The sequence below is a fragment of the Lolium perenne genome, chromosome 4, assembly GCF_019359855.2.
Source record: "Lolium perenne isolate Kyuss_39 chromosome 4, Kyuss_2.0, whole genome shotgun sequence".
NCBI lineage: Eukaryota > Viridiplantae > Streptophyta > Magnoliopsida > Poales > Poaceae > Lolium > Lolium perenne.
Genome location: NC_067247.2, coordinates 258668180 through 258682457, shown reverse-complemented (window position 1 = coordinate 258682457; position 14278 = coordinate 258668180). Strand labels below are relative to the sequence as shown.

At 43.8% G+C, this 14278-nt stretch overlaps 1 long non-coding RNA gene across 1 annotated transcript; it reads left to right on the top strand.

The window, feature by feature from the left end:
* Positions 1 to 9308: 9308 nt before the first annotated feature.
* On the top strand, positions 9309 to 13552 carry LOC139839020 (uncharacterized). The gene is made up of 5 exons (XR_011756771.1): positions 9309 to 10098; positions 10178 to 10835; positions 11147 to 11305; positions 11934 to 12011; positions 13090 to 13552. It is a non-coding gene; the product is annotated as an uncharacterized lncRNA (long non-coding RNA).
* Positions 13553 to 14278: the final 726 nt, after the last annotated feature.

Here is a 14278-nt window from a genome sequence, read left to right as displayed (position 1 = left end):
GATGAAAGGATCCGGGTCAACAGAATCTAGGGCACGCTTCACGCAGGGGCCTCGTCGCTCCACGTGAATACAGGGGAAGCGGTCCTTGGCCTGAAACAAGTAAAAAGAAGGTTAACAACAACATAAAGGTTACCGGTAAGCCGACCCGGGTTGCGTAAATCTCTTACTTCTTGGGTCGGAGGGTTAGTAGTACTGAGAGGCTGGAGGCCCCATTCCCAATCATCCGGCATGGCAATCTGGCAGATCTGCCTAGCCTTGCGGACGACGTCCTTCTTGCTGAGAGGAAGGCCGGTGATCTTGGTGGGATCACCAGGACCATACATCTCGCTCATCCTATGCTGCCGGCGCTTGAGAGGAAGCACCCGACGCGAGATGAAGGTGCGAATAATATCATCGGAGCAGATGTTGGTCTCCTTCACCAGGTTCGCCATGAAGCGTACCACCCGGTTAGTTTCAATATGATCCGACTTCGGGTTATAGCTCCAGTTGGCTCTGCTGGGCGGCGCCGGGTTGAAAGGCGGCAGATCGATGAGATTTGCGGCGCCGTTGTTCTTCACGTAGAAGAAGGTCCCTTGCCATAGCCGGCATGACTCGAGACCGTAAAATTTGAAGAAAGGGCTCCCTTGGCGGGAGCCGATGATACAAGACCCGCATTGAACGGGGGGTTTGGGCTTAGGGATTTCCTTGCCCTGAACGGAATTGATCCGTAGAGCAAAGAAACGGGCAAACGTCTCGCGAGTGGGATGAATGCCAATATAAGCCTCCATGAAGGTGGCAAAGCAAGAAAGGTAAAAAACGGCATTGCCGGGAAGATGGTGAGGTTGAAGTTCGTAGAAATCTAAGAACTTCCGGAAGAACTCGGAGACAGGAAGGCTGAAGCCGCGCTCAAAGTGAGCAAGAAAAACGACATGTTCACCGGGCTCGAGCACCGGTTCAATCTCGTCGCCAGGAAGCCGGCAGGTTACTCCCTCCGGAATCCTACGGGACCGGTATAGCCAGTCAATCTCATACTGGGTACCGTTGGAGCCCATCCAGGCTCCACGTGTGACACCGGAAGGATCTACACCAGAAGCTTGGCTAGAGCTACCGGATTCTTGGTGGCTACCGGAATCGGTATCCATCGGAACAAGATCGGCGGTTAATCTATCAGAAGATTGGCTATGCTGGCTATCGGAGGAGTAGGCAGAGGAAGATGAAGCGGAAGAGGACTCTTCGCTAGACATGAGTGCGGGTGCGGAAAAACAAGAATCCTAAGATCTACCCCCGCGCGAAGATCTACGAGTAAGAGAAAAAGCAAAAGAAAAGGAGAAGTAAATACGCTAATGACCCAAGATCTAGAAAGCAAGCAAAGGAGGAGTAAACTCAGATTAAGCCTAACCTGGGGCGGCGGAGTCACAGTAGAAGGGGTTCGCCGGTGAAATGGCGAGCCTGCGGTCGCCGGGGAGTTCCGTCGACGGCGGAACGGAGAAGAGCTCAAAGAAGCGCGAATGTAGCGGTCGCAGCAGGAGCACTGCGAAGAATCTCCGCACGGTGGAGTCCGGCGAAGAAGCGGCGCAAGTTCACCGGGCGGCGAAGCTCGAGCGAAGGACGGCGGATGAAGAGCTGCGGAGGTGCAGAGAGCAAGTGGCACTGTGCGCGAGGGAGCGGAGAATGCGAGAAGAGGAAGAAGAGGGGGCGGTTCTGCCTTATAAAGGAAGAGAGAAAAGTGGGCCGAAAACCGTCGGGCCGCGGCGGTTCGCTCCGCGGGCCGCGACGGTTCACTCCACGGTCCGCCACGTGGCGCGGCGGTACACGCGTAAAACCAAGAAGCCACAGGGAGGCGCACACGGATCCAGAACAGTGACTGGGATCCGCTGTGGAGCATTTAATACGCGCGCGGAAGTCGAAGGGAAGTGACCCCTGACACTGGCGCGTCAGTCACAGTGCGCATGTCGCTGACAGGCGCGGGGCCCGAGAAATTCTCGACTTCGCCGAGGAGGTAATTAATGACCAAGATACCGGAAAATAAGATACCGGAGAATACTCTGCAGAGAAAGAAAGAGTGAGTCCGGGCAACGATGCCGGATCTAAGCTAAGCATCGGTAATATTAAACCGGTATCCTGAGATGTAAGAACCTGGCATGGTCTGTCGGATAGAATCCTCCAGACTATACCAGCTTCGGGGACTAATGTTGGGGGGATGACCCCCGGTATGCCAAAGGCATGCCAAACCGGATGGTTTGGGCCATTAAGATACCGGTTTAATGTTTATACCGGACCACAAAGATAAGAGTTTGGCTAAGTAATGATAAGCCGGTATCCCCAAGATACCGGGCTACCGGAAAGAAGAGCCTGTCGGCAAGACTGGTCAAAGATTCTCTCCAGAGCTAGAAGACAAGGATGAGCTAAGCAAAGTGACTTTAATCAGAGTCCTGGCACCAAAGAGAGGGGTGACGCTGAAAGAAGCCGGAGGACGTCAGCGTCCCTGATTAAAGAAGACCCCAGCGTCATCCATGATTAAAGTAGCTTTGCAAAGTAGTTTGTCTAGTCAAAGATGCCATTAGGGTTTCTTGTTCTGTAAGCCACCCTCTCCCCTATATAAGGAGAGGGGGCATAGCCTCTTGCGGGCAGGTGGAAGGTTGTTGAGAGACACTCATGTACGCCCAGAAACCTGTAACCATGTTGAGATGAATGAAGCTAGCGATCTAGAGCAGAGTTCTTCCTCTTGTCTCTCTTCTTGCATACCGGCCTTTGGTTGTGTTCTTGAGGAAAGCATCCGGAAGTTCATCCCATCTAGTCACAAACCCTCCCCCGAATCCTCTTGCGCCCATTCGGCCCCAACTTAAGCCATCCCATGGCATCTGCTCGTTCGCCACGACGACAGACGGGGAAGTGCCCCCGGAAGCCATCTCCATCGACGCCACCGCCTCCATCATGCTCCGTGAGTAGTTCCCCCATGGACTACGGGTTCTAGCAGTAGCTAGTTGGTATTCTCTCCTCCATGTACTTCAATACAATGATCTCATGAGCTGCCTTACATGATTGAGATTCATTTGATGTAATCGGTGTTGTGTTTGTTGGGATCCGATGGATGATACATTATGATTAGTCTATCTATAAAGTTTGTGAAGTTATTGTTGTTGAAATCTTGTTATGCTTAATGCTTGTCACTAGGGCCCGAGTGGCATGATCTTAGATTTAAGCTCTATACTTATTGCTTAGATTGTATCTACAAGTTGTATGCACATGTCTATGTCCGGAACCAAAGGCCCCAAAGTGACATAAATTGGGACAACTGGAGGGGAAGGCGTAGGTATGAGGATCACATGTTTTCACCAAGTGTTAATGCTTTGCTCCGGTGCTCTATTAAAAGGAGTACCTTAATAGCCAGTAGATTCCCTTGAGGCCCGGCTGCCACCGGCTGGTAGGACAAAAGATGTTGTGCAAGTTTCTCATTGCGAGCACGTACGACTATATATGGAAAACATGCCTACATGATTAATAATCTTGATGTTCTGTCTTAATGCTATTTCAATTCTATCAATTTCCCAACTGTAATTTGTTCACCCAACACTTGTCACTTGTTATTGGAGAGTTACCACTAGTGTAGATCGCTGGGAACCCCGGTCCATCTCTCATCATTATATACTCGTTCTACATGTCATTGGAAGTAGTATCAACTATTTTCTGGTGCCATTTCTCCTGTGTTACTGATACTGCTGCTGTGTTACTGTTACTATTGCTCTCATATTACTGCTGCTTTCACATCACCCCTGTTACTAGTGCTTTTCCAGGTGCAGCTGAATTGACAACTCAGTTGTTAAGGCTTATAAGTATTCTTTACCTCCCCTTGTGTCGAATCAATAAATTTGGGTTTTACTTCCCTCGAAGACTGACGCGATCCCCTATACTTGTGGGTTATCAATAGGCAGCTCACAAGATCTAAACATGATAGCACATGAGGAGAAGACGACCATCTAGCTACTGCTATGGACCCATAGTCCAAGGATTAACTACTCACACATCAGTCCGGAGGCGATCATGGTGATGTAGAGTCCTCCGGGTGATGATTCCCCTCTCCGACAGGGTGCCGGAGGTGGTCTCCTGAATCCCCTGAGATGGGATTGGCGGCGGCGGCGTCTCTGGAACTTTTTCCGTATCGTGGCTCTCGGTAATAGGGTTTTCGCAACAGAGAATTTAAGTAGGCGGAAGGGCAGAGTCGGAGGAGGCACGGGGGCCCCACACCATAGGCTGGCGCGGGCCCCTCCTTGGCCATGCCGCCCTATGGTCTGGGTGCCTCGTGGCCCCACTTCGTATCCTCTTCGGTCTTTTGGAAGCTCCGTGGAAAAATAAGACCCTGGGCGTTCGTTTCGTCCAATTCCGAGAATATTTCTTGTGTAGGATTTCTGAAACCAAAAACAGCACAAAACAGGAACTGCCGCTTCGGCATCTCGTTAATAGGTTAGTGCCGGAAAATGCGTATAAATGATGTGAAGTGTATATAAAACATGTGAGTATTGTCATAAAACTAGCATGGAACATAAGAAATTATAGATACGTTTGAGACGTATCAAGCATCCCCAAGCTTAGTTCCTACTCGCCCTCGAGTAGGTAAACGATAACAAGGATAATTTCTGAAGTGACATGCTATCATAATATTGATCAATACTATTGTAAAGCATATGAGATGAATGAAGTGATTCGAAGCAATGGTAAAGATAATGACTAAACAACTGAATCATATAGCAAAGACTTTTCATGAATAGTACTTTCAAGACAAGCATCAATAAGACTTGCAAAGGAGTTAACTCATAAAGTAATAAATTCTTAGTAGAAAGTTTTGAAGCAACACAAAGGAAGATATAAGTTTCAGCAGTTGCTTTCAACTTCAACATGTATATCTCATGGATAATTGTCAACACAAAGTAATATGATGAATGCAAATAAGCAAGTATGTGGGAATCAATGCACACAGTTGACACAAGTGTTTGCTTCTAAGATAGAAAGAAGTAGGTAAACTGACTCAACATAAAAGTAAAAGAATGGCCCTTCGCAGAGGAAAGCATGGATTACTATTTTTGTGCTAGAGCTTTTATTTTGAAAACATAGAAACAATTTTGTCAACGGTAGTAATAATTCATATGTGTTATGCATAAGACATCCTATAAGTTGCAAGCCTCATGCATAGAATACCAATAGTGCTCGCACCTTGTCCTAATTAGCTTGGATTTCCATGGATTATCATTGCATAACATATGTTTCAACCAAGTGTCACAAAGGGGTACCTCTATGCCGCCTGTACAAAGGTCCAAGGAGATAGATCGCATTTGATTTCTCGTTTTTGATAGATCTCAACTGAGGACATCCATACCGGGACAACATAGAAAACAGATAATGGACTCCTCTTTAATGCATAAGCATTCAACAACAAATAATATTCTCATAGGAGATTGAGGATTAATGTCCAAACTGAAACTTCCACCATGATTCATGGCTTTAGTTAGCGGCCAAATGCTCTTCTCTAACAATATGCATACTCAAACCATTTGATCATGATAAATCACCCTTACTTCTGACAAGACGAACATGCATAGCAACTCACATGATATTCAACAAAGGTGTAATAGTTGATGGCGTCCCCAGAAACATGGTTACCGCTCAACAAGCAGCTTATAAGAAATAAGATACATAAGCTACATATTCTTTACCACAATAGTTTTTAAGGCTATTTTCCCATGAGCTATATATTGCAAAGACAAGGAATGAAATTTTAAAGGTAGCACTCAAGTAATTTACTTTGGAATGGCAGAGAAATACCACATAGTAGGTAGGTACGGTGGACACAAATGGCATGGGTTTTGGCTCAAGGTTTTTGATGCACGAGAAGTATTCCCTCTCAGTACAAGGCTTTGGCTAGCAAGGTTGTTTGAAGCAAACACAAGTATGAACCGGTACATCAAAACTTACATAAGAACATATTGCAAGCATTATAAGACTCTGCACTGTCTTCCTTGTTGTTCAAACACTTCACCAGAAAATATCTAGACTTTAGAGAGACCAATCATGCAAACCAAATTTCAACAAGCTCTATGGTAGTTCTCCACTAATAGGTGCAAAGTACATGATGCAAGAGCTTAAACATGATCTATTTGAGCAAAACAATTGCCAACTATCAAATTATTCAAGACCATATACCAATTACCACATGAAGCATTTTCTGTTTCCAACCAAATAACAATGAACAAAGCAGTTTTCAACCTTCGCCATGAACATTAAAAGTAAAGCTAAGAACACCAGTGTTCATATGAACGAGCGGAGCGTGTCTCTCTCCCACACAAAGGATGCTAGGATCCGATTTTATTCAAACAAAAACAAAAATAAAAACATACAAATGCTCCAAGTAAAGCACATAAGATGTGACAGAATAAAAATATAGTTTCACTAGAGGTGACCTGATAAGTTGTCGATGAAGAAGGGGATGCCTTGGGCATCCCCAAGCTTAGATGCTTGAGTCTTCTTGAAATATGCAGGGATAAACCACGGGGGCATCCCCAAGCTTAGACTTTTCACTCTTCTTGATCATATTGTATCATCCTCCTCTTTTGACCCTTGAAAACTTCCTCCACACCAAACTCAAAACAAACACATTAGAGGGTTAGTGCATGATACGTCTCCAACGTATCGATAATTTCTTATGTTCCATGCCACTTTATTGATGATATCTACATGTTTTATGCATACTTTATGTCATATTTATGCATTTTCCGGCACTAACCTATTAACGAGATGCCGAAGAGCCAGTTGTTGTTTTCTGCTATTTTTGGTTTCAGAAATCCTAGTAAGGAAATATTCTCGGAATTGGACGAAATCAACGCCCAGGATCTTATTTTTCCACGAAGCTTCCAGAACACCGGGGGAGATACGAAGTGGGGCGACGAGGCGACGCCACACTAGGGCGGCGCGGCCTAGGAGGGGCCCGCGCGGCCCTAGCATGTGGGTCCCTCGCGTCGCCCCCTGACCTACCCTTTCGCCTACTTAAGCCTTCGTCGAGAATAACTCCAGTACCGAGAGCCACGATACGGAAAACCTTCCAGAGACGCCGCCGCCGCCAATCCCATCTCGGGGGATTCAGGAGATCACCTCCGGCACCCTGCCGAAGAGGGGAATCATCTCCCGGAGGACTCTTCACCGCCATGGTCGCCTCCGGAGTGATGTGTGAGTAGTTCACCCCTGGACTATGGGTCCATAGCAGTAGCTAGATGGTCGTCTTCTCCTAATTGTGCTATCATTGTTGGATCTTGTGAGCTGCCTAACATGATCAAGATCATCTATCTGTAATGCTATATGTTGTGTTTGTTGGGATCCAATGAATAAGTGAATGCTATGTTATGTTGATTATCAATATCATCTATGTGTTGTTTATGATCTTGCATGCTCTCCCTTGCTAGTAGAGGCTCTGGCCAAGTTGATACTTGTAACTCCAAGAGGGAGTATTTATGCTCGATAGTGGGTTCATGTCTCCATTAAATCTGGGAGTGACGAGAACCTCTAAGGTTGTGGATGTGCTGTTGCCACTAGGGATAAAACATCAATGCTATGTCTAAGGATATATTCGTTGATTACATTACGCACCATACTTAATGCAATTGTCTGTTGTTTGCAACTTAATACTGGAAGGGGTTCGGATGATAACCTGAAGGTGGACTTTTTAGGCATAGATGCATGCTTGATAGCGGTCTATGTACTATGTCGTAATGCCCAATTAAATCTCACACTACTCATCATAACATGTATGTGCATGGTCATGCCCTCTTTATTTGTCAATTGCCCAACTGTAATTTGTTCACCCAACATGCTTATTCTTATGGGAGAGACACCTCTAGTGAACTGTGGACCCCGTCCATTCTTAACATCGAATACAATCTACTGCAATACTCGTTCTACTGTTTTCTGCAAACAATCATCATCCACACTATACATCTAATCCTTTGTTACAGCAAGCCGGTGAGATTGACAACCTCACTGTCACGTTGGGGCAAAGTACTTTGGTTGTGTTGTGCAGGTTCCACGTTGGAGCCGGAATCCCTGGTGTTGTGCCGCACTACACTCCGCCTCCATCAACCTTCAACGTGCTTCTTGGCTCCTACTGGTTCGATAAACCTTGGTTTCTTACTGAGGGAAAACTTGCCGCTGTACGCATCACACCTTCCTCTTGGGGTTCCCAACGGACGCGTGCTGTACGCGTATGAAGCTCTTTTTCTGGCACCGTTGCCGGGGACCTGAAGAAAAGTTACACCACAGAGATCTCTAACTCCCACGTCAACTCTACGCCAGCAGACCGTTTTCTGGCGCCGTTGCCGGGGAGATCAAGACACGCTGCAAGGGGAGTCTCCACTTCCAATCTCTTTACTTTGTTTTTGTCTTGCTTTATTTTATTTGCTGCTTTGTTTGCTTCCTTATATCAAAATACAAAAAATTAGTTACTTGTTTTACTTTACTTAATTCCATGCATGTTTTTATTTCACTAGTTAGGCTTAATGGAAAACAACAAAAATATTAGAGATCTTTATAGTATTTATCTTGAGTTAGGACATGAGGTGTTTGAAGAGAAAATTAAAAAACCTATGGAACTTTATATGTGTGCTAATGTCAATGTTATTAGTATGAATGCTTTGAGCACTATTATTGCTAATGCTATGGTAGAATTTAAGCTTGGGGAAGCTGGTTTTGATGAGCATGATATTTTTAGTCCCCCAAGCATGGAGGATAAAATTTACTTTGATGACACTTTGCCTCCCATTTATGATGATAGTGGTATTTTGGTACCACCTACTATCGAGGATAAAGTTTATTATGATTATACTATGCCTCCTACATTTGATGATTATGGTGATGAGAATAATAATGATAGCTACTTTGTTGAATTTGCTCCCACTACAATTAATAAGAATGACTATGCTTATGTTGGGAGTAGTAATTATTTTATGCATGAGACCCATGATAAGAATGCTTTATGTGATAGTTATATTGTTGAGTTTGTTCATGATACTACTGTAAATTATTATGAGAGAGGAAAATATGGTTGTAGAAATTTTCATGTTACTAAAACACCTCTCTATATGCTAAAATTTTTGAAGTTACACTTGTTTTGTCTTCCTATGCTATTCACTTTGTTCTTCATTGACTTGTTTATTTACAAGATTACTTTTCATAGGAAGTGGGTTAGGCTTAAATTTGTTTTGAATTTGCTTTTCGATGCTCTCTTTGCGTCAACTCTCATCCTTATGCGAGTGCATCATTAAATTTACTGAGCCCACCTTAATTCTTCCTATAAATGATGCTAGACTACCCAGCCAGCCAGCCCATCCAAAGGGGCAAATCAATCTGGATCGCACGTTTTGACCTCTACAGTAAAATCTTGTTCCCACTTTCTACCACAGCCGTCGGATGCGCTTACTTTTCTTTTACCAGTTGCTTCTGCTGCTGCGTGCATGGCGGCTGGGCCAGAGCGTGTGCGGGTCCGGCCAACAGACACAGCGAAACGTGCTTGTTCGCGTCGCCTTATTTCGCTTTCATTTTCGACCGGGTGAAAACCCTAGCTTTCTCCCCACCCGTCCCCAATCATCCGCCTCCTTCCTCCTCCCCCAATCCCGCTTCTGCTCCTCCCCATCACATCCCTCCTCTGCTCCTCGTTCAATCCCCACCTCGTCCTCTCCTCCTTCCCTAATCCACGGGAGGAGCGCTCGAGTGACGGAGACGGCTGGACGCGGGAGCTGGCAGCGGCAGGGCTCGCGTGCCTAGCGACGACGGTGGCTGGACGGCGCGGTGGAAGGCGGCGGCTGGACGGGGTAGTGGAAGGCGGCGCGCGCCAGCCCTGGCAGTGGTTTCCTTCATCTCCACGCCGCGGTTGGCGGCGCAGAGATGGGCGACGAGTTCTACCTCCGACCGAGATCTGGGCGTATGACCAGGTGCGTGTGGGTTCGGCGGTTCCAAGGCAAGAGAGGGCGATGGTGTGGGGAAGGAGCGGAGAGGCTGGCGGCAGCGGGTAAGAAGCAGTGGGGCGGCGATGGTGGCCGAATCGGATTGCACCACCATCTTCTTCCTCCTGCACATTCCGAGGTGATTTTCTTCTTCTGATTCCTAAGTAGGATTTAGTTTCTTTTTTTTCTCTTATTAAGGTTTGGTGTGTGGCCTGCAGATCCCAACATCGATGGGGGAGAGAGGCCAACGTGCCTGTGTGGTGGGATTGAGCGGGCAAGGGCAAGGTCATGGGCTGGTGAATCGGGCAATAGCCAATCTGGTGGACAACAGCGGCTGTCTGCAGGAGGACAATGGCTGTCATAATTGATGGAGGAGGACGACGGGCATCAGCACGCTAGCCTGGTCTCTGCTCGATCAAGGTGACCACGTCTTCGTGTGGCCTACTCCCCAGTTTCATCCTGGGCATTTCCCAAATCTTTTGGCTTGTTTTGATCCCTGTTTGGCCTGTGGAGGACTTGTTTGAGGATATACCTGTGACCATAAGCTAATGCGTTCTTGTGCCTGTTCTGGATTTGTTTGGCCGTTTTCAGTTGTAATCTCGATGTGCTCCTTGAGCACTGAAAATGAGTTAATTCTGAAGTAAAGGTTAATTCAGACCTTAGTTGTAACTTTCAGCAGAAAAAGTGTATGCTTATGTTTGTGTAAAGACCTGATTACAAAATCGTGTCAGTTTGCAGGTACATTGATTCACCCTGTTGCTACCTTTATTGGTGTAGTGACCATCTAGGAAGTAATCAAGGTCTTCAATGTGTTCCAGAAAGAAAGATGAGGCTGCCTTTTACTTATTGTGTCGGAAGGATGCAACACCATTGAAGGTACTTCATTGTCTCGTGCTATATTTATTTGATATATAAGCTTCTAGAGAATACTTGGTTCAGTACTACATGTTGGACAAGATGATTTCCTTATATGCTAGAAGATTACATTGCTGCTTGCTGGCTGTGGTTTCTTAACCTTTGGGAGATAGAAGAAAGTTGTTCGGCTTGCCAGTTGCCACAAATGAAAGCAAAGTAGAAAAATATTGTTAATAATAATATGGACATCTGTATGCACATGTTACCTTAGGCATGTATAGCAGTTGCCTATCCTTTAGATGAAGATAATATTTGCTTTATTTTCCTTGCAGGCACTACTTTAATCTATTACGATTGGTAAGATGATTGTCATTGACTTATTTTCTGATGTCAAACCGATACAACAAATATCCTCTCAGTTCTATATGGAATATTGGAATGTATGGAGTTCTAGATTCAATTCCATCTGGCCATACTGATGCATGTGCAAGGTACAATTCAAAAATAGTACATGTTACTTTCATTTCTTATGTATATTTATTACTAACACAGTAGAAGTTTCCTTTGCTTCCCTAGAAAAGCACATTTTTTATTTTTTCCTAACGGGGTACTTACGTTTGACCCTTCCTCTTATTTAGGTTTGTGTTGGCATGTGCATGGAGGAAATACTAGAGCATAATCCAGTTGTTTATATCTAAATGGCATTCGTAGTCAAAGGGTTTAGGTTGAGGTATGCGTTAGATATACGCATGGTCCCTGTTGTGCCGTAAATTATGGTTTACTCCTCTAATGTAATCATTCTAGACAAAGATTTTAACTTCATAGAATAGAGGGCTAATGTGAATTCATGTATTAATGCATAACATTTAAACTCGAAGGATTAAGTTATAATTAATCTGGTCTAAAGTTAGCTTCTGCCGAGGTTTTCTTTATGCTCTTCCTGGTTTCAGTAACACCATGGGATTTATTGATATTTTTATATCTACGAGGCCTATGTTGAAGCTTAGGTTGATGATATATACCCACGTAGTAGATCAGGCATCAGCTTGACTTTCTTTTCACCTTTCCTTTTCTCTAAACTACTCAATTCTTACATGGAGTAATTTTTCTGGTTAATAGGTACTTGGTAAATGGAACACGGTTAACCCAGACAATAGGCTTGCTCCATCGGAAAAAATGGTATCGTGGCTAGAAAAGGTGATCCTTTCCTCAAAAATGGTTGCATTGGATATTAAGATGCCATTTTTATTTTGTCACTCATGTATTGTCTTCCATTCAGCTTTATCTGCTAGATCATAGTACCATGCCTATTATTAATGTGTCATGCATACGAACACTTTAAACCAGCTAAACCACTTGCCATGTGGTTAGTACTTACGGTTTGGCCTTCAGAAATTTCAAATGGGAATGGTCTCAAAATTTTAAGAAAAGGTTGTTTGGGAGCATGTATTTATTTATTTGTCGTTTTTAGCTACATTAAGTCTCAGTTCTTCCAGCTGCATAGAATCTTTCTTCGCCTTTTATTTATCTTTATCATCACAATGCAAAATCAAGCACCCAAGTATTCTTTGTTCCTGTATCACTGAAACAAAAATGGTTTCCAATCAATAGCTTTTGGAGACTGTTAAGTTGTGTGTAAATCAGGTTAAAAGTTAATCTAATGTTGGTTTCGTATATTATATAGATGACCAGATGAATGACACTGTGGCTGGTATGCTAAGAGGTTGTTGACTAAAATTTCTGTCAATAGGATCTCACAAATTGTCAGCTTAGCCCCCAGTGAAAGTCTTATATCGCCATGATTTTGCCCCAAAACAATGGTGTTTAGCTTTCAAGCCTAAGTTAGAATCCATTTTTGTGCTATGCCTGCTGTTTCTGGAGAAGCCAGTCTTTCTCCATTGCTGACATCATAAATGGTTCGCAGTCTCGGGACAGTCCATTTGCATAGTGATCATTTGTGTTCTTGTTTTCAAGGCAACCTCTACCCCATCCCAGTCTCTGTTTATCTTTGTATTTTTTTTGTATAAATAGAATGTTGTTAAGAAGCATTTTGGAACATTTTCATGTTATGGGGCATGAGAATGATAATACTACCTCAAGTAGGGATAAAGCGGGACAAATAGGCTTTTATTGCTTCAGGTCCAATTAAAATGCTTCAGGTCCGACTAAAATGTTTATTGCTGCCAGGGGTCTCCTTATTTTCTGTGAGAGATACAGGATTCTTGGGAGAATGAATGACTCATGTTTATGACTGCCAGTGATCTTCTTATTTTAGAGAATGTGCAGAAAGCTTCCGGCCTTCCCTATATATTTCCAGCAGAGAATATATGCAAGACCCCTGTATACCTGTCAGAAGGCCAGCTTTCAGATGGATCATCTATCGTATGAGTACCAAATTGCTTCACTAAATATGCATGCTCGCTTGCCCTTCTGTTTATTGTTTTACTACTACATGATTTTGTAGAGTATTAGCTGAAGGAAGTGCGATGAAACTCTGGAAGAGCAATTAAAGAAACAGATTTCAGCTTCCTAATGGATGGCATTTGGCTTATGAAGTAAAAAAGATATCCCGCTGGCAGGGCAATATTTTGGTTGACCTCATTCTCTTCTTTCCTCAAGGCTATAAGGTAACAAAACATGTTGCTGTGTTTTTGGAGTATATTTAATATCGGTCTTGAACCAACATCTTCTAATTGTATGTCACCAGACACTTTCCGCAAGTTTCTAAATAAGTGAAAAACAGGAGCTCAAAGTTCTGAAGTTGCTATGAGTTTATCTTTCAAACTGAATTCTACATTCAGAATAAAATTCTGTGTTTTGATACTGCTTACCAATGATAGATCCTTACTGTAAATAATGCTACTTATGTACTTGATTTCTTTGATTTCAATTTGATTTGCTTGCCCTTCTTCAGTAACAAACTTACAATAGCGTATGAATGCATATCTAATTGATAAACTGCCATCCAATATGCAATATTTTACCATGATAATTATCGTAAATATCAACTGTGTATGTTCATACCATTAGTCAGTGCTTCTCATTCTAATATATTTATTATGGACAGTGATGTGATGTAGCAGAAATGAATGATCTGTGGATGACTATATGGCTTGCAAGAGACTGAGGTGCCCACTTTTTTCTTTTGTTCATCCTTTCTAAATTTGTTTCCTTGGTAAATAAGAAAAATCAAGGACCTATGGTCACCATGACGACATGCCTATTTTACTGCTTCTTAATTAGCGTTTTTCTTCTACTAGAGCATTTCACACTTGTTTTAAAACAGAACCTAAAATCTAAGGATGAATAGTTATGGATCATTTTCTTAGTAATGATGGAATTTACTTGCTTTAATTGGACTCCGATGTCAATAGACCGGGCGCTGCAGTACATACCGTCTGGGGTCTGGCTCACAAGGCCCAACCTCTCAGATCTCTTGATTTCCAATTTCATTGTTCTGTTAA